This window comes from Theropithecus gelada, chromosome 7a (genome assembly GCF_003255815.1).
Source record: "Theropithecus gelada isolate Dixy chromosome 7a, Tgel_1.0, whole genome shotgun sequence".
NCBI classification, from domain to species: Eukaryota; Metazoa; Chordata; class Mammalia; order Primates; family Cercopithecidae; genus Theropithecus; species Theropithecus gelada.
In genome coordinates, this window is record NC_037674.1 from 39,965,099 (window position 1) to 39,986,079 (window position 20,981).

The window sequence follows — 20,981 nt, forward strand, 5'->3', positions numbered from 1 at the left end:
TCTTTTTATTCTTCTTATGCATAAGTTTTCAGTTTGGTGAAGTCCAGTTTATCTATTTTAACATTTGTTACCTGTACCTTTTGGTGTCTTAGTCAAGAAATCACTGCCAATCCAGTGTCAAGAAGCTTTTCCTCTATGTTTTTCTCTAAGTTTTATAATTTTAGCTTCTACATTTAGGATGTTCCCTTTTTTTGTTTGTTTGTTTTGAAATGAAGTCTCACTATATTGCCCAGGCTGGACTCATAACTCCTACGCTCAAACAGTCCTCCCACCTCGAACTCCTGAATATCTGGGACTACAGGTATGCACTGCTGTGCCCAGCTGGTTCGTTTTGAATTAATTTTTGTTATGATGCAAGGTAAGGGTCCAACTTTTATGACTTCTTTTCATTTCTGGCCGGGGCAGGCGGATCACGAGGCCAGGAGATCGAGACCATCGTGGCTAACACAGTGAAACCCCATCTCTACTAAAAAAAAAAAAAATACAAAAAATTAGCTAGGTATGGTGGCAGGTGCCTGTAGTCCCAGCTACTTGGGAGGCTGAGGCAGGAGAATGGCGTGAACCTGGGAGGCAGAGCTTGCAGTGAGCCGAGATCGCGCCACTGCACTCCAGCTTGGGCAACAAGAGCGAAACTCTGTCTCAAAAAAAGAAAAGTAGATGTCTCAGGGAAGGGATGACCAAGGAGAGGGAGAAAGACAAGAGAACAGCTGATCAATGGGGCAGTGAAAACTTACACATTTATTGATTAAGCTTACCCTCTTATATCGCACATTTTGTGGCAACTACTAAACATCTCTACTAAAAATACAAAAATTAGCCAGGCGTCGTGGCAGGTGCTTGTATTTCCAGCTACTCAGGAGGCTGAGGCGGGAGAATTGCTTGAACCAGGAGGCAGAGGTTGCAGTGAGCCAAGGTCGCACCACTGCACTCCAGCCTGGGTGACAGAGTAAGATTCTGTCTCAAAAAAAAAAAAAAAAAAAAAGTGTTTTCCTATTTTAAATTTGTTTGTTTTCTTATTATTGTGTTTTGAGAGTTCTTGATACGTTGTGCATGTAAGTCCTTTATCAGATGTGATTAGCAAATATTTTCTTCCAGTCTGTGGCTTGTCTTTTCATTATCAGTGATAAGAGAACATAAGTTCTTTTTTTTTTTTTTTTTTTTTGAGACGGAGTCTCGCTTTGTCGCCCAGGCTGGAGTGCAGTGGCACCATCTCGGCTCACTGCAAGCTCCGCCTCCTGGGTTCACACGATTCTCCTGCTTCAGCCTTCGAGTAGCTGGGACTACAGTCACGCACCACCACGCCTGGCTAATTTTTTGTATTTTTAGTAGAGACGGGGTTTCACCGTGTTAGCCAGGATGGTCTCAATCTCCTGACCTCGTGATCTGCCCGCCTCAGCCTCCCAAAGTGCTGGGATTACAAGTGCGAGCCACCACGCCTGGCTAGTTCTTAATTTTAAAGTTTAGTTCATCATTGCTTTCGTTAATGGGTCATGCTATGCTTTTCATATCTAAAATCTTTGTCTGACCTAAGGTTACAAACATATTCTATTTTATTCCTGAAGTTTTGTAGTTGTAGGTTACATATTTAGATCTGTCATCCAACTTTAGTTAATGTTTATATATGTTGCAAGGTATGGATTAAAATGGTTTTGTTGTTGTTGTTTTGGTTTTTTGTTTTTGAGACAGTCTTGCTCTGTTGCCCAGATTGGAATGCAGTGGTGCGATCTTGGCTCACTGCAACCTCCGCTTCTCAGGTTCAAGCAGTTCTCCTGCCTCAGCCTCCTTCAGGCACACACCACAACACCTGGCTAATTTTTCTGTTTTTAGTAGGGATGGGATTTCACCATGTTGACCAGGGTGGTCTGGAACTCCTGACCTCAGGCGATCCGCCTGCTTCGGCCTCCCAAAGTGCTGGAATTACAGACTTGAGCCACTGTTCCTAGCCATTGTTGTTTTTTAGAAACAAGGTCTTGCTGCTGTAGGGCCCAGGCTGGAGTGCAGTGATGGGATCATAGCTCACTGCAGCCCTAAACTCCTGGGCTTAACTGATTGTTGGCCTCAGGCTCCCAAGTAGCTGGGACTACAGGCGCATGCAACCGCACCTGACTAATTTTTTTCTTTTGTAGAGATGGGGTCTCACTATGTTGACCAGGCAGGTCTCAAACTCCTGGCCTCAAGCAGTCTTCCCACCTCTGCCTCCCCAGAGTGCTGGGATTACAGCCATAAGCCATTGCACCTAGCCAAAATGAGTTTTTAAAATTTTTGGTTTTGTTTATGGGGGTATCCAGTGGTCCAGCACTGTTTAAAAGGCTATTCTTTTTCTCCTGAGCTGCATTTTCACCTTGTCAAAAGTCAGTTGACCATTTATCATAGATGTGTGGTTCTATTTCTGGACTCTCCGATATAATTTGTTGATCTTAGTTGGCATTATTACGTCTTGATTACTACAACTTTATAATAAATGTTGAAGTCATATGATTTAAATCTTTCAACTTTGCCCTTTCAAAGTTATTTGGCTGTTATAGAGTATTTGATCGTCATAAACATTTTAGATTCAGCTTGTCCATGCCTTTAAAAAAAAAAAAAAAAAAAAGCCTGGTGGGGCTTTAATTGGAATTGCATTGAATCTGTCAACAAATATGGAGAGAATTGCCATCTTAACAATATTGCCCTCCAATCTATGAACACAGTTTATCTCTCATTTTAGGTCTTTAATTTCTCTTCACAATATTTTGTTTTCAGTGTGTATATTTTATACATTTTTAAGTATTTCATACTTTACTATTTTATGTTTTGAGGCTATTGTAAATAGTATTTTTAAAATCCAGTTTCTGAATGTTTACATAATAAAATTTCTTTTTTTTTTTTTGAGACAGAGTCTGGCTCTATCGCCCAGGCTGGAGTGCAGTGGCGCGATCTCGGCTCACTGCAAGCTCCGCCTCCCGGGTTCATGCCATTCTTCTGCCTCAGCCTCCCGAGTAGCTGGGACTGCAGGCACCTGCCACCTCGCCCGGCTAATTTTTTGTATTTTTAGTGGAGACAGGGTTTCACTGTGTTAGCCAGGATGGTCTCGATCTCCTCACCTCGTGATCCTCCCGCCTCGGCCTCCCAAAGTGGTGGGATTACACGTGTGAGCCACTGCGCCCGGCCTATAAAATTTATTTTCATAAAGTGATCTTATATGCTGCAACCGTGCTAAACTGATATATCAGTTCTTAGTAGCTTTTATTAAGATTCCACAGCATTTGCTAGCTAGACAATCATGTCATGTTCAGATTAGGAAAGTTTTACTTCCTTTCCATTTAGATGCCTTTTACTTATTTTTCTTGCCTTTATTGAACTAAACAGAACCTCTATTACTATGCTCCATAGAAGTGCTAAGAGTAGACATCCTTACCTTGTTCCTGATTTTAAGGGGAAAGCATTCAGTTTTTACCATTAAATATGACGTTAGCTGTAGTTTTTTCATAGATTTTCTTTTTCGGATTGAGAAAGTCCTCTTCTATTCCTGGCGTGTTGAGTGTTTTATCAGGAATGGATGTTAGATTTTGCCAAATGCTCTTTCTGGATTATCCAGATAAATACATATACTTTTTAAAATTTCAGTCTCTTGGCCTGGCACAGTGGCTCACACCTCTAATCCCAGTACTTGGGAGGCCAAGGCAGGCAGATTGCTTGAGCCCAGGAGGTCAAGACCAGCCTGGACAACATGACAAAACCCCATCTCTACAAACAAAACAAAACCACAAAAATTAGCCAGGCAATTAGACTACAGGCATGCACTTGTAGTCCCAGCTACTCTGGAGGCTGAGGGGAGAAGATCAGTTGAGCCCAGGAGGTCGAGGCTACAGGGAACTATGATAGTGCCACTGCATTCCAGACTGGGCAACAGATCAAGACCTTGCCTCAAAAAAAATCTAGTCTCTCACTATGGTGAATTACATTGATTAAATTTCAGGTGTTCAAACAAATTTACATTCCTGGTATAAACCACTTGATCATGATTTATTAACCTTTTTATATATTCTTGGATTTGATCTCTGCTAATTTTTAAAGAATTTTCCAGCCAGGTGTGGTGGCTCACATCTGTAATCCCAGCACTTTGGGAGGCTGAGGTGGGTGGATCACCTGAGGTCAGGAGTTCAAGACCAGCCTGGCCAACATGCTGAAACCCCATCTCCACTAAAAATACAAAAATTAGCTGGACGCAGTGGTGTGCACCTGTAATTCCAGCTACTTGGGAGGCTGAGGCAGGAGAATCATTTGAACCCAGGAGGCAGAGGTTGCGTTGCGGTGAGCCAAGATCACACCATTGCACTCCAACTTGAGCAACAGACCAAGACTCCATCTCAAAAAAAAAAAAAAAAAGAATTTTCCACTCTGGGAGACCAAGGTGGGAGGATCGCTTGAGCCCAGGAGTTCAAGACCAGCCTGGGCACAATCTAGTGATACCTCATCTCTACAAAAAATAAACAAAATTAGCCAACTGTGGTGACACAAGCCTGTAGTCCCAGCTACTCCAGAGGCTGAGATGGGAGGATCACTTGAGCCCGGGAGGTCGAGGCTGTAGTGAGCCAAGATCACGCCACTGCACTCCAGTCTTGGTGACAGAGTGACACCCTGTCTCAAAAATGAATAAATAGGGCTGCACACCGTGATGCATGCCTGCAATCCCAGCACTTTGGAGTCCAAGACGTGTGGATCACTTGAGGCCAGGCTGGGCAGCATGGTGAAACCTCATTTCTACTAAAAATACAAAAATTAGCCAGGCATTGTGTTGCATGCCTGTAATCCCAGTTACTTAGGAGGCTGAGGCAGGAGAATCGCTTGAACCTGGGAGGTTGCAGTGAGCCGAGATCGCGCCATTGCACTCCAGCCTGGGCAACAAAAGCAAAACTGTCTCAAAAAAAAAGAGAGAGCCGGATGCAGTGCATCATGCCTGTAATCCCAGCACTTTGGGAGGCTGAGGCAGGCAGATCACGAGGTCAAGCGTTCGAGACCAGCCTGGCCAGCATGGTGAAACCCTGTCTCTACTAAGAATACAAAAATTAGCTGGGCGTGGTGGTGTGTGCCTGTAATCCCAGCTACTTGGGAGGCTGAGACAGGAGAATCACCTGAACTCGGGAGGCAGAGGTTGCAGTGAGCCGAGATTGTGCCACTGCACTCCAGCCTGGGTGACAGAGCAAGACTCCGTCACGGAGAAAAAAAAAGGAAAGAAAACCTGAAGATTCAGTGAAGTATAGAAAACAGAAATCACCCGTAATCCTACATGTAGCAATAACGCAATAACTACTTTTTTTTTTTTTTTTTGGTTGGAGACAGGGTCTCCCTCCATTGCCCAGGCTGGAGTAGAGTGGCATGATCATGGCTCACTGCAGCGTCAGCTTCCCAGGCTCAAGTGATCCTCCTTCCTTGGCCTCCCAAGGAGCTGGGACTACAGGCACGCACCACCAAACCTGGCCAATTTTTTTTTTTTCTTTTTGTAGATAAAATGTCTTGCTATGTTGCTCAGGCTGGTCTCAAACTCCTGGGCTCGAACAGTCCTCTTGTCTTGGCCGCCCAAAGTGCTGGGATTACAGGCATGAGCCACCACTCTTGGGTAATTTAAAATTTTTTTTTAGAGACTGGAGCCTGGCAATGTTGCCCAGACTGGTCTCGAACTCCTGGTCTCTAGTGATCTTCCCGCCTTAGCTTCCCCAAGTGCTAGGAATACAGGCATGAATCACTGCTCCCGGCCAGCGCTTACTTTAAATGCCAGCCATTATTCTAAATGCTTCATATATATATTAGTTTGTTTAACCCTCATGACAATCAGATATTATCTATTTGCATTTTATAGATGAAGAAACCAAATGAAAGGTTAAGTAAGTGATCAGTTTCCCGACCCTAACTAAAAATTTAACAGAAATTATTGCCCTTCCCTCCTATCCACTAAATACTTAGCACTGCTTTACTAGTCTTTGACATAATGCCAGTGTGTTTAGTCTGTTTGTAATCTATAAACACCATGTTGACCAGTTCTTAGTTGTTATATACAGTGTTTACCTTCCAATTTTTAGTCTCTGTGATACAGTTATAGCGTTACCTAGGTTTATTGAGTTTTTTTGTAGTTACTAGATTTAGTGTATACTTAGTTATCAGTATTTAAGGGAATTTCAAAATATTATTTATATCCTATCTGCTTTTTAAAAGGATTTAATGCCATTTATAATAAGTCATACAATGAATTTTTAAACATTGAAGATTAAAAACCGTAAAGAGGAACCAGGATAATTATATCCAAAATGTAAGATAATTTAGTAATAACAAGTTGATATTAAATTTAGTTCTTCTTTCTGACATTTTTGGTAAGAATAAGATTCTTGGTTTTGGAGATAGCACAGACTATTAGTTTGAAATTATGGGATTTGGTATGTCAGATATTATTCAGAATGCTAAAATATCTGCCACTGAACAAACCTGAAATGTAATTCTTTTTTCTTATTTTTTAACAACTTCTGATACCAAAAATATACATAATTCTTTACATACCTCTAATAGTAGATGACCAAATTTTTTATATGTGCAGTGATTTCAAATAACTTTGAAAAATAATCAGGAACTCGTTCAGTTTGCACAAATTTACTCTTCTACTCCTTCCTCAGCACCCACTAAAAATTGTGAAACTATGCAGGTGTAATAAATATATTGTGTGTAGGTTGAAGTATGATACAGAGTGTGAAACTGAAATATTTATTCCAAATTTTTATTCAGCACTGAATAAAAATTCCCAGGGCAATGAATAATTCTATCTAGGGCTGCAATTGGTGGTAGGGATTGGTGGAAAGAGAGATGGAGCTCATTTTGTGAAGGCTTATAAATTTGGCGTGAATCTTATAATCAGTGAAGAGCCATTAAAGACTTTTTGATCAGGGTAGTGTCATGAAATTGAATTTTAGGAATTTTTTAGGAAGCTGAATTCTGTTAGTAATATATAGAAAGATTTTATTAAAGGAGGAGATACCAGGAAATCATGTTATAGTCCATTGGTGTATATAATACATAGACTATTCCTTTTTTGGTTTGGTATTAACCACTCTAATTCAAGGTGTAATTAGCCCCAGCTTAATCTAGTTTCTCATAAATTTTCATTCTTAACCTCTTCCAGAAGCTCACCATACTTAACTTTCCATTATTGCTGTAGCTTTTTTGTTCTCCAAATTGTAATACATACATTTCTCTACCTGTCACCCTTTGATTTCCCCTTCTCTTGCCATCTCTTGCCACCCCTACCGCCACCTCCTACCTGGGTTCCAATCCTGGTTCTGCTTACCATGTAACCGTGGCAGTTTACTTAATCTCTCAAAGCCTCAATTTCCTTATCTACACAATGTGAATAATAATCATAGTTTCAGCTTCATAGGGTAGTTGGGAGAGTTATTAGGTAAATATATGGAATACTGTTAAAATAATGCTTGGCACTTAATAAGTACTATATAAGTATTGTTACTGTTGTCTGGCTCGTATTTATTTTTCTGATCTTAGCTTAGAGTTTACTTCTTCCTTCTGGGAAGTCTTTTCTGGCCAAAGCTGAGTTACATATTCTTCTTTGTGTTGCCACAGATTCCTGTGCCTCTCTTGCCGTGTTGTATTGTCGTAACCTAATTGTTTCATTGCCACAAGTTATTTTTCTGCTTCCATCACATCATCAAATCCTTCTTGACTGGCAAATATTAACTACTCAATAAATATTTGTTTTCTAGCACACACATACAGTTCAAACAGAAAACTGAAATAGACTAAAGTGTGAGGAAATCTTGGTATTGGAACTTAACTGTTAAGTTTATTTCGAAGAATTTTATTTTGCAGCTTCTTTTATATAGCTTTGAAACTCTAAAATATTTCCCTTTTTTTTTTTTCAGTTGCCATTTCCTTTGAGTCAGCAGGCCTTTCATCTGGACCTTGACCCAAGAAGTTATGATTTTTCTCACTGTTTTACTCTATCGCCCAGTCTGAAATAGAGCATTGCACTTTTTAGTGTCTGAGAGACATCATGCATTTGCAGTTAAATTCTCTTCTGTGGCTTTGGCTGGAATGTGAGTGAATTTCCAGAGAGGATACATAATTCCCAGGCTGAACTGTAACCTTGTGAACTATTTTAATGTGTGGCCTCATAAATGTAAATTTTTAAAATTTTAGACCAAGGAGGTACTTGTTGTTCTGCCTTAATTGCAACTTCTGTTTAGAAAGAAAGGATCTTTTGGCTTTAAGATGGAATCAAGAGGTGATAGTAGCGAGACTCAAGTCCTGAAGATAAAAACAGAAAGGGCCAAAAGCTCACCTTCTCGGTTAATCAGGCAGGTATGGAGGTGGTGGAAATCCTCAAAGATAAAAAGTGCCTGATGGCAGCAACCAAGGGGAGAGGAAGATTGGCTGAGCCCCTGGAGTGTGTAGCAAGGAGATCATTGGTAGCCAAGTTAGAATCTGAGAAGCGGCCCTGTAGCTGAACACTAGAAAAGCCTTTGCGTCAGGTATTCCCAGTTCTAACATTTATTTATCACCTTCTGTGTACCAGGTTCTGTGATCATTGTTAGAAGGAATAAAATAGTGACATAGCCTCCTAGAGAACCTCAGTATCCAGTAGGAAAGATGGGCATATAATGAATAATTATATTAATAACTTTAATAAAATCCCCTACGACCTCCAAGAATATAAACTCCATGAGAACATAGAACATGTCTATTTTGTGTCTAGCACTGAGTGGTTGCTCAGTAAGTATTTATTGAATAAATGAATTTGTTTAGCCCTTTCTAGTTTATTGTATGCCTTCACAGATATCTCGTTTAATATTCTACTTTCCTTTTCTATTCACCCACTTTGTGATGTAAGCAAGATAAATAATAGTATCCATAGCAATGATAGTATAAGATAATAAATTGAGTTAAATAGAAGTTAAAATGATAAACGGAGAGTAGAGTAAAATAGGAGCTTTTGTAGCTACATCTTAATCAGATAAGGAGTTGTATCTCTGTCCAGGATCTAGAGTAATTACATGCTTACAGCCCTTCCTCTTGTTTCTCTGTTTTTTGGGGGGTTTTTTTGTTTTTTGTTTTTTTTTTTTGAGACTGAGTCTCACTGTCACCAGGCTGGAGTGCAGTGGCACAATCTCAGCTCACTGCAACCTCTGCCTCCCGGGTTCAGGTGATTCTCTTGCCTCAGCCTCCCGAGTAACTGGGATTATAGGCACATGCCACCACACCCAGCTAATTTTTTTTGTATTTTTAATAGAGATGGGGTTTCACTATGTTGGCCAAGATGGTCTCAATCTCTTGACCTCGTGATCCACCCGCCTCGGCCTCCCAAAGTGCTGGGACTACAGGCATGAGCCACCACACCTGGCACCTCTCTGGTTTTTTAATTTGTTTTTTTTCCCCCCACAGAAGATCCTTTGGTTTTCTACTAGATGTTATTCCATCTAGATAGTGTTTGTTTCTTGTTCATAGTCATCTCTTACCCAGGGATTTCCTTATTTTCTATTCCTGAAATCGAAATATTCTTTCATACTCATTATTTAGATGCTAAGAGAAAACTTGGGGACCTCTCTCCCCAACAAGATTGTCTCAAATTTTGTGCCCATCTGTGTGCATTCACGCACATGAGCATGTGTGTGGAGGAAAGGAGGAAAAGAACAGAAATGGAAAAGATTTTGAAGTGGGATGCTTGGCAAGAGGAGTAAATAGATGATAATTATGAAGGAGAAACTGGCAGGATTTCTTAACTGACTAGATTGTGGGAACAAGGAATAGAGAAACAGGTCAGAGTTGGCTGAAGTCCATAGAATGTATATTTTAATTTAAGTGCTAAATTTCCTCCATACATTTTTCATGAACTTTGAAAGATTTGTTGGCTTTATACGAACCTGTGAACTTTAACGAGAAAAACAGCATCTTTAGATTTTGAGCGTAGTCTCAATGTCACTAATTTTTCTGCTTAAAAATCCTCAAATGATTTACCAAATTAGGATAAAATCTAAATTCTATTACCAGGGCCCCAAATTTCTACGTATCTGACTGCAACTGCCTACTTAAACTGATCTTACCATTATTCCCATTCATATACCATCCACACAGGCTTTATATCTGCTCTTACCTCAGAGTTTTTATACTTCCTGGTCCCTCATCCTGGTTGTTCCTCCCCAGTACTTGGCTTATTCAGTTATCAGCTCTTCCATACTCCTTTGTCTAATGTGGTACCGTCAGTGACTTATCTAACCTATTACTTTGTTTTGTTTTATTTTTACAACAGCACCTACTACTTTCTGATATTGTCATTTTGTCAGTTTTTCTCTTCTAGAGGAATCCTTGTGAGGGCAGGTTCTTGGCTCTCTACTGATTACTTGAGTCTCCATTGCCCAACCTTCTTCTTGTATCCGTTTTAATATAGCAAACCAAAATAGGATCTTAATTTTAAAAAATAGTTATGCTACTTAAGATTTGATTACTTAAGACCTAATGTTTCTGTATGCTAACTCCCTTTTTATAATGCAAAATGAATTATTCTCTCATAATATTTTTCTTTCTTTTCTTTTTTTTTTTTAATGATTTAGATGGGGTCTGCCTGTGTTGGCCCAGGCTAGGCAGGAACTCCTGGGCACAGGCAGTCTCTTGCCTCAGCCTCCTAAAGTGCTGGGATTACAGGTGTGAGCCACCACACCTGGGCAGTCTCATAATAATTTTCATTCCTGACTCTTTTTCAGATCTAGTCTCTAGAAAGAAACTTGTGCATACCAAGAGAGTATGGCCAAAAACCTATCCTAGCAAGTATTAATACTATGTTTCCACTCCTGAATGCGAGGAACTGAACATTGTTGTGTTTGGGTCTTGTGAGTATGGAAGTCATTTAATTATTTTTCAAAGTGGGCTTAGTACATGATGTTTTGTTAAGCTACCTTGAGAACTGGAGTTTGTATTTAAGTTTCAGTGAGATAAGGGGAGACCTCCTAATGCCTGTGAAAATTTTGATAATATGTTCTATAATGTACCACCTGACATCATAAAGTACTGCCTGACATCCAAATCATCTTTTTGAGTTTTATAAATCTCCAAACTTCAAAACTAGTAGATGCTAGTATAAAACCTAATAATTTCAGGTCAATCTTTTCATTCTCCAGAGTCTACTTTTCATTCTCTTAAGTACAAGCCTATTTCTCAGTTTGGCATAGTGCCAAAAACATTGATAAATGTTGGCCCCAAAATAATTGTCAAAATTCTGTTCACTTAAATTCACTGTAATTAGTAATAATAGCTATCATTTATTTTGGGTGCCTTCAAAGTAGACTATGCTAGGCAACAGTTTATCTTGATAATCTCACAACAGCCTTGGCATTTGAAGAAACTTTGGCCTAGAAACATTTATGCCCCCAAGATCACACAACTAGAAAGAAGCAGAAGTTGATTTATCTCCTAAATCTATGTGACTTCAAAGCTGGTCATCCTACCACTATGCCTGGTTGCCTGTATCATTTAATGTGATGAAGGCACTAATGTGACACCCACACTGGGCTCATGTTATTAGTAATCCTTCTATATCACAGCCACACAAATGCTTAGAGTTCCTGGTTGAGATCAGTCTACATAATTATATTACACTTCTTAAGTTTAATAGCGTTAAACAAATAGGAAGGGAGTTTTATGTTCTTTATTTGCAATAATTTCATGGTTGTCATAATTAAACTATAGCCTGAGTTTAAAGTTCAGAAAGCAGAAGCCAGTCAAAAAAAAAAAAATTTAACTCATATATTCATCCCAAAACAATCAAATCTCAGCAAAAATTTTAATATTAGCAGCAACTTCTTTTTATTTTCTAGCAGCAGCTTCTTAAGAGAGAGAAAAAGAGTGTGAGTGTGAGAGAGAGTGTGTGTGTGTGTGTGTGTGTGTGTGTGTGTGTGTGTGTGTCCAGGAGAGAGGGAGAGCACTTATGTCAACTAAGAGGTGAGTTCACTTCTGAAATCCAATTGTCTAAGGTATGGAGGGAGGATAACCTCCAGCCTTGGTGGTGCACACCTGTAGTTCCAGCTACTCCGGAGGCCGAAGTGGAAGGATCACTTAAGCCTGGGGGGTCAAGGCTGCAGTGAGCCTTGATCACGCCACTGCACTCCAGCCTGGGCAATGGAGCAAGACCCTATCTCAAAAAATAAAAACTAAAAAATTTTAGTCTGGGCGTGGTGGCTCACACCTGTAATCCCAGCACTTTGGGAGGCCAAGGTAGGAGGATCACGTGGGCCCAGGAGTTCAAGACAAGCCTGGGGAACATGGTAAAATCTCATCTCTACACAATATACAGAAATTAGCCAGGTGTGGTGGCACATGCCGGTAGTCCCAGCTACTCGGGAGGCTGAGGTGGGAGGATTGATGGAACCCAGGAAATCGAGGCTGCAGTAAGCCATGATCACACCACTGCGCTCCAGCCTGGGTGATAGAACAAAACCCTGTCTCAAAAAAAAATTATAATAATTGAAAATTTAAAAGATTGGCTGGGCACAGTGGCTCACGCCTGTAATCCCAGCACTTTGGGAGGCTGAGGTGGTTGGATCACCCGAGGTAGGGAGTTGAAAGCCAGCCTGACCAACATGGAGAAACCCTGTCTCTATGAAAAACAAAATTTAGCTATACATGGTGGCACATGCCTGTAATCCTAGCTACTCGAGAGGCTGAGGCAAGAGAATACCTTGAACGCGGGAAGCAGAGGTTGCAGTGAGCCGATATCGCGCCATTGTACTCCAGCCTGGGCAACAAAAGCGAAACTCTCAAAAAAAAAAAAAAAAATTAAAGATTAAGAAGCTAACTATGCAAAATGCTATAGGAGTGATACTGACAATGCAGTAGTCCCTCTTTCCATGGTTTTGCTTTCCAGGTTTTGCTTTCCACAGTTTCACTTACCTAAAGTCAACCACGATCTGAAAATATTAAATGGAAAATTCTAGAAGTAAATAATTCATCAATTTTATTTTATTTTAGTTTAGTTTAGTTTAAGACAGAGTCTCACTCTGTTGCCCAGGCTGGAGTGCAGTGGTGCAATCTCAGCTCACTACCAGCTCTGCCTCCCTGGTTCACGCCATTCTCCTGCCTCAGCCTCCCGAGTAGCTGGCACTACAGGTGCCCACCACCACCCCTGGCTGATTTTTTGCATTTTTAGTAGAGATGGGGTTTCACCGTGTTAGCCAGGATGGTCTCAATCTCCTGACCTGGTGATCCACCCACCTCGGCCTCCCAAAGTGCTGGGATTACAGGCGTGAGCCACCGCGCCTGGCCTATTTATTTATTTTTTGAGACGGAGTCTTGCTCTGTCACCCAGGCTGGAGTGCAGTGACACGATCTCTGCTCACTGCAACCTCCACCTCCTGGGTTCAAGCGATTCTCCTGCCTCAGCCTCCCGAGTAGCTGGGACTGCAGATACGAGCCACCACACCTGGCCTAAATTTTAAATCGTGCCTCATTCTGAGTAGCATGATGAAATCGTGCACCATCCCACCCTGTCCCATCCAAGATGTAAACTATTAGCCTTTATCTGGTATATTCATGTTGTATACACTGGCTGCTACAAAGTTAGGCACTTCATATAGCTGGGTTGGTTATCAGATCTAAAAAATAGTTTATGTAAGGTTAGGTACTATTCGTAGTTTCAGGTACCCACCGGGGGTCTTGGAATGCATCCCCCAAGGTTAAGGGCAGGGGGAACTACTGTAATTGCTTAAGTGGCTCAGAAGGGAGAGCTGTTGTGACCAAAGAAGCTGCTTCTTATGTAACCCACATTAGTACAAGATAATCATAAGATGAACTCTTAAGTATAGTGGGTGTTAGATCACTGCTGGGTCTTATTTAAGATGGCAGGGGTGTTAGGGTAACATTTAGAAGTTCAGAGCCAAGAGTAAGGTTTGTTTTGACTTTATACAACACTTGAAGTAAAAAGCAGTTTGTTTTGTTTTCAGACATAAAGATATCCATCCATGTGTTTGTTGTATTGTTTTTGGTTTTTATGGAGTTTTTTTTTTTTAGTCATATTCACAAGGGAAACCAGAATCTCTATGTTCCTTTGGAAGATCAGGTAAAGAGAAGTATAACCTATTTCAGTGTGACTTCAGTCTATGGTCTGGGTTTAATTAAACCAGATACATATAAGAGCATGTCAAATTTAGCCACCTCCCTTCATCCAATAGATTACAGTGAATGACAGTAATGTTACTGATACATTGCTCACTTTTTTTTTTTTTTTTTTGAGACGGAGTCTCAAGTCTCAGTCTGTTGCCCAGGCTGGAGTGCAGTGGCGTGATCTCTGTTCACTGCAACCTCCGCCTCCTGTGTTCAAGCAGTTCTCCTGCCTCAGCCTCCCGAGTAGCTGGGACTACAAGCAGGTGCCACCACGCCTGGCTAATTTTTGTATTATTATTATTATTTAATTTTTTTTTTTTAGTAGAGACGGAGTTTCACCATGTTGGCCAGTCTGGTCTTGAACTCCTAACCTCAGGTGATCCACCCACCTTGACCTCCCAAAGTGCTGGGATTACAGGCATGAGCCACCATACCCAGCCACTAACATCTTTTATCCATTAATAGTTCTTAGTTTTGTTTTGCTTGTCTTTAAGTGCTTGTCCATTTACTAGGATAAAGTAAGTACTATTGATAATTTACAAAAGTGCTCCATCTTTACTGTTTACATCTACTTGCTAGAATGTCTACCAAGTTATGTAAGCATTTTAATAAATGAATGTATTGCCTTTAATTTTAGAAATATTGAGAGCAGAATGGAACATTGACAATCAGATTTGGCAAAGGCAAGCAAGGTGATTGTTATGGTGATTCTGATCATCTCTTTAAGATAATTGAGTTAGGAAGATTACTAGAATAAGCATCTTTAATATTGAGCTAAGATTCATTTTTGTGTTCCTTAAAATTCACCATAGTTTTGGCTAAAGTAAGGAGGACGGTGAGTACTTACTTTACACTGACCTGTACATTCATTTAAAAGCATTCTTTAATTGACGTACTTTATTTTATTTTACTTTATTTTTTTAAGATAGGGTCTTGTTCTGTCACCCACGCTGGAGTGCAGTGGTACAGTAATGGCTCATTGGAGCTTCAACCTCCTAGGCTCAAGCAACCCTTCCACCTCAACCTCTTGAGTAGCTGGAACTAAAAGTGTGCACCACCATGCCCAGCTAATTTTGTTTATTTTTTATAGAGACAAGGTCTCACTATGTGGGCCAGGCTGGTCTCAAACTTCTGGACTCAAACAATTCTCCCACCTCAACCTCCCAAAGTGTTGGGATTACAGGCTTGAGCCACCATGCCTGGCCCAATTGAGGTATTTTAGATGCATCTCCTAGCCAGGCAAGGTGGCTCACACCTGAAATCCCAGCATCTTCGGAGGCTGAGGCAGGAGCACTGCTTGAACCCAGGAGTTTAAGGCTGTAGTGAGCCATGATCATGTGACTACACTCCAGCTGGGGCCACAGATTGAGACCTTGTCTCTAAGAATGAATGAATGAATGTATGCATGAGCCTCCTGAGGAGCCATGGAGAAAGAAGAAAGCATGACCAGTCAGTCAGTGACTGACATTTAGACTGTAAAAAAAATTGACTTCATTTTATATGAACTTTAAAGGAGACTCTGTGTAGGTAGGTACTTCAAAATATGTATAATTGTGTCAGAATAGGTGACCATGATGTGATTTGATGAGACTGCCAAGAGCTAGAAATTCTAGCTGTTTCTTAAGAGGCCAGTTAACTAGTGAGGATTCATTTACTTAATTGATTCACAGTTTAAATTTAAGTGTAGTAAAGGAAACAGATATAGAAGAGATAGGGAAAGGTTTAGAGCTGGAGGGTCCTCAGCTGCTTGTGGAGGGAGTGGTAGAGACAGTGTTACCTACTTTCCAGTTTTACCTTGGATGACCCTTGTTACAGATCACTACTTCTGAGCTGCTTTTGAGCGCTAGTGGAGAGAGATTATATTACATCATAGGAGAATATAACTCAGTTCTACTGGAGGCCACCATTCTCTTCCAGGTCATGGGTGGTATCTCTTAGTGTCATTCAGAGGTGAGGACTATTTCATGGCAACAACCTTAAGCTGCTGACAGGACAGAAACCTTTGTGATAAGCATTGGGAAATCTGACTCCTAGAAAGAGTGAAACATCAGAAACTCTGTAGAGTATATGAGTTTCGTATATTAGGCAGTTATAAGGAAATAGAGGGCTAAAAAGGAACTGGCTAACTAGAGTTGAGAGACAATATTTATAAACAGACTTTAAATACTTTAAAAGCAGTCTTTTATTTTGTATTCTTTCAGTGGGGATAGTGTGAACTGGCACCTCCTTTAAAACACCTTGCATTCCGACTGGGCGCCGTGACTCACTCCTGTAATCCCAGCACTTTGGGAGGCCGAGGTGAGCGGATCACAAGGTCAGGAGATTGAGACCATATGGCCAACATGGTGAAACCCTGTCTCTACTAAAAATACAGAAATTAGCTGACAAGGTGGCGCGTACCTGTAGTCCCAGCTACTCTGGAGGCTGAGTCAGGAGAATCGTTTGAACCTTGGAGGTGGAGGTTACAGTTGAGCCGAGATCACACCACTGCACTCCAGCCTAGTGACAGAGCAAGACTCTGTCTCAAAAGAAAAAAACAAAAAAGCCTTGCATTCCATCTAAAAAATTACCATTTACTTGCAGATGTTTTCTTGTGGAAGAATAAAGTTTAAAAAAAAAAAGAAATAAATTACCAAGACAGCTTTCCAAACATGATGGACTAATTATCTGTATATTGTGGCAAGATATTTCCCCCTCCCAACATTTTTTTTTTTTTTTTTGGAGACAGGATCTCACTCTGTCGCCCAGACTGGAGTGCAGTGGTGTGATCTCGGCTCACTGTGACCTCCGCCTCCCAGGTTCAAGCAATTCTCCTGCCTCAGCCTCCCAAGTAACTGGGACTACAGACGTGTGCCACCATGCCCGGCTAATTTTTTGTATTTTTAGTAGAGACAGGATTTCAGTCTGTTGGCCAGGATGGTCTCGATCTCCTGACCTCGTTATCCACCCACCTTGGCCTCCCAAAGTGCTGGGATTATAGACATTAGCCACTGTGCCCAACTGTGATATTTTCCCTCTCCCGACATTTTACTATGAATAATTTTAAACATACAAAAAGTTAAGAGAAGTAAAATGATCACCCACCACCTAGATTCAATAATTGTCAATGTTTTCTTATATATGCTTTATCTATATATGTGATTGTGTTTGTTTTGCTGAAAAATTGGGAGGTTTTAAACATTATGACATTTCTCTCCCAAGTACTTTATCATGACTCTCCAAAAACATGAGGACATTTGCTTATGTAACTGTAATACTATTATTATACTACATAATACTTCCTTACTGTCATCTTTTATCCATGTGTAGCAAGATATTTAGCCACTTTTAAATTTGTTTCTCCTTACTCCAGTAACCCTGCACCCCCCAAAACCTTATTGTTCCTTGTCACTTTGTCATGGATCTCATGCCCAGCAGCAATTGGTGAGATGACTTTTTCATATGGTTTTATATTTGGGAACCTCTAGATCAGTGGTTCTCAACATGGGCTGGACATTAGAATAACTTGAGGAACTCTTGAAAATCCCAATCCCCCTACATCCCAGACCACATATATCAGAATTTCTGATATTCTGATGACTTCCATGCATCAGTATTTCTTAAAGTTTCCCGGGTGATTCTGGTGTGCATCCATGATTAAGAATCACAACTGTAGGTCCTATTAATCTTCAGTAAGAGTATTCAGTGTTTGGATAGATACTTGACATTTTTCTGACCAGAACAGAGATGAAAAGTGGTATGCCTAGGTATTTAGGCTTTTTCCTTTTCTTTTGATAAACATTTACTGAACATCTACAATGTGTAAAACACTGAACTAGGTTTCCATTCATAATGATGAAGAAGATATGTTAACTGTGGTGTTCTAGAAAGACCATGGACTTAGGGTTAGACTTCTATGGAGTTAATTTCTAACTTTGCTGAGAACAAGTTGTGTGATTTTTAACTAAGTCCTAAACCTCTCTGGGGCTTTAACATGATCTAGTTTGTTTACCTTGCAGATGTTATCTCAACCACTCTTACTACCTCTGTACTCCAGCCACACTGGCCGCCTTTCTGTTTCTCAAACATATGAAGCTTGTTCTCTCTAAATATATGGCTTATTACTACCTTCTTTTCCCACTCCCTGTCATACCCCTCTGGGATACAAACTGGCCCTTGCTAGTCATTCAGGTTTCAGTTAAAATATCTTAATCTTCTCATTGAAGCTTCTCCTGACCATCTAATCTAAAATAACTTTCTGGATAGTCCATATCTTATCATGGTGTTTGATTTTCATTGTGGCATTTATTCCTCTTAGATAGTTTCTTGTTTGTTATGGGCTTACTTTCTCCTCCGTTATATAAGAGTACCAGAAGAGCTAGGACCTCATCTGTTTGGTTTCCCTTATTCTCAGGAACTATAGAGGATGCCTAATAAGTATTAATTGAATTAATAAAGTGGTAACAGTAATTCTACATTGTTTGAGATAGTTTAGGAAAAGCTCCTGGGGACAATTTCCTATAAGTTCCCTTATGCTCTTTCTCCAAGGAGTATCTTTTCTCTTAAATGCTAAAAGCCAAAGCCTTTGCTGTGCTTAGAAAATCCAAGCAGGTAGAAGATACTTCTGAATATGTAAAAAGTGTGCAAATTCAGTAGCCCCCTCCCCAAACTGGGGTTAGAGGGTTCCCTTTTGCTCTCACAGTGAGTCTCCTTGTGAAAAAGAATCAATAGATTTGTCATCTTGTCTTAGCACTTCTCCCTCTGAACAGAAATGTGTTGTTTAACCTTTGGGTTTATGCTGGAGAAACAATACATTGATAAGCCATCCTTTTGTGTGTATCATTGAGAGCTAAGACGGAAGCAGTGTTAGCCAGCTAGTTAAGTTTTTTTCTGTAGTGTCTTTTCTGAGCTAAAAAGCAAATGCAATAAATGCCCACAGAATGTTCTTGACTTTTCTTTTTCTTTCTGGTGTATTTTTTTAAGCTTTAATTTTTTGCTCTTGCACTGTGTGCCAAGAATAGAATTGCCTAGATCACATCTTACAACATCTCTATGAGATAGAAACTCTTTCTTACTTTTTTAAATAGAGATAGGGTCTCGCTATATCACCCAGGCTTGTCTCAAACTCCTGTGCTCAAGTGATCCCCCTGCCTTGACTTCCCAAAGTGTTGAGATTACAGGCATGAGCCACTGTGCCTGACTGGCCAGGAGCTCTCTTATTCCCATTTATACGTGAGTATAGTTAGTTTTAGCAAGTTAAGAAACGTGGCCTGGTTGGTGGTTTGTGGAGCCAGGATTAAAACCCAGGTGATCTGACTTTATCTTCCACAGTTATAGCCATACTGTCTCTCATGCTATATTTTTCTCTTCTCATCTTTATCATTTACATATTTTTATAAAAGGCATTTGAGATGGGTAAGCATAAATATATTTCTCAAAGCAATAGATACCAGGAAAACAGTTCCTGGTGGCCTTGCTTAGAAGCCATGTTCTAATCAATCAAGATTCTTAAGGAAGAGTAGCATCATCATTTGTTCATGTATATTAGTAGGTGAGTCTGGAAAGTGGAACCAAAGTTCTGGACTTCTGTGTTTCTTTAAGCTTTCTAATTATTTTTTGATGCTTATGGTCAAGTATATGGATTCTAGTTTGTCTTTAGTGAGAGATTCAAAAGGAGCATTGTGGTTTTTTTTTTTTTTTTGAGACGGAGTCTTGCTCTGCTGCCCAGGCTGGAGTGCAGTGGCCGGATCTCAGCTCACTGCAAGCTCCGCCTCCCGGGTTCACGCCATTCTCCTGCCTCAGCCTCCTGAGTAGCTGGGACTACAGGCGCCCACCACCTCACCCGGCTAGTTTTTTGTATTTTTCAGTAGAGACGGGGTTTCCCCGTGTGAGCCAGGATGGTCTCGATTTCCTGACCTCATGATCCGCCCGTCTTGGCCTCCCAAAGTGCTGGGATTACAGGCTTGAGCCACCGCGCCCAGCCGCATTGTGTTTAATTCTAGAAACTCGAGATACTAATATTATCAAAATGAGTTCACTCCTATTATTTTCATGTTATGTTAGTAAAATTAGCTTAGTTTTGGCCAGAGGCAGTGGCTCATGCCTGTAATCCCAGCACTTTGGGAGGCCAAGGCAGGTGGATCACCTGAGGTCAGGAGTTCGAGACGAGCCTGGCCAATATAGCAAAACCCCGTCTCTACTAAAAATACAAAAATTAGCCAGGTGTGGTGGCACGCACCTGTCATCCCAGCTACTTAGGAGGCTGAGGCAGGAGAATCGCTTGAACCCAGGAGGCGGAAGTTGCAGTTAGCCGGGATCGTGCCACTGCACTCCAGCCTGGGTGACGGAGCGTGACTCTGTCTCTAAATAAATAAATAAAGCATATGATCTATATGGACAGTCATGTCTTTTTCATTTTAAAAGTCCATGCTGATGCTAGACGTAAGAGATGATTTGCACAGAGCAAGTGCTAAGGTTGATAAAAATTCCTTCTATAGGGTGTTAATCCTAGAGGGGAAAATAGGAAACTTTGGGGTATAGATCCCTCAGCAGAGCAGAGACACAGAGGGCTTAGGCACCTCATAAGAAGAGCTAATAATACTGCCACTGATCATGGTGATAATAAGAAAGAGAACAAACATGTATTTACTGTTTGCTAAATACGGTGCTGGCACTTTAAATGTATTATGTGAATAGATTAAATGGGTTAATAAATGTAGAATACATAGAATAATGCCTGGTGCATGGTAAAAAGCTATATAAACAGTAGCTGCTATTTTTGTTGTACTTTTATATTTTTATATAATGTATATATTTTTATTGTTATTGTCATACTTTTGGATGGTGATTGTAATTATTCTTCACAGCAACCATAT

The 20,981-nt window shown here is 40.5% G+C and overlaps 1 protein-coding gene across 1 annotated transcript in view; it reads left to right on the forward strand.

The window, feature by feature from the left end:
• Positions 1 to 20,981, forward strand: part of ZNF609 (zinc finger protein 609) — a 237,652-nt gene that overhangs the window by 93,113 nt on the left and 123,558 nt on the right. The gene's annotated exons all lie outside the window — the stretch shown is intronic.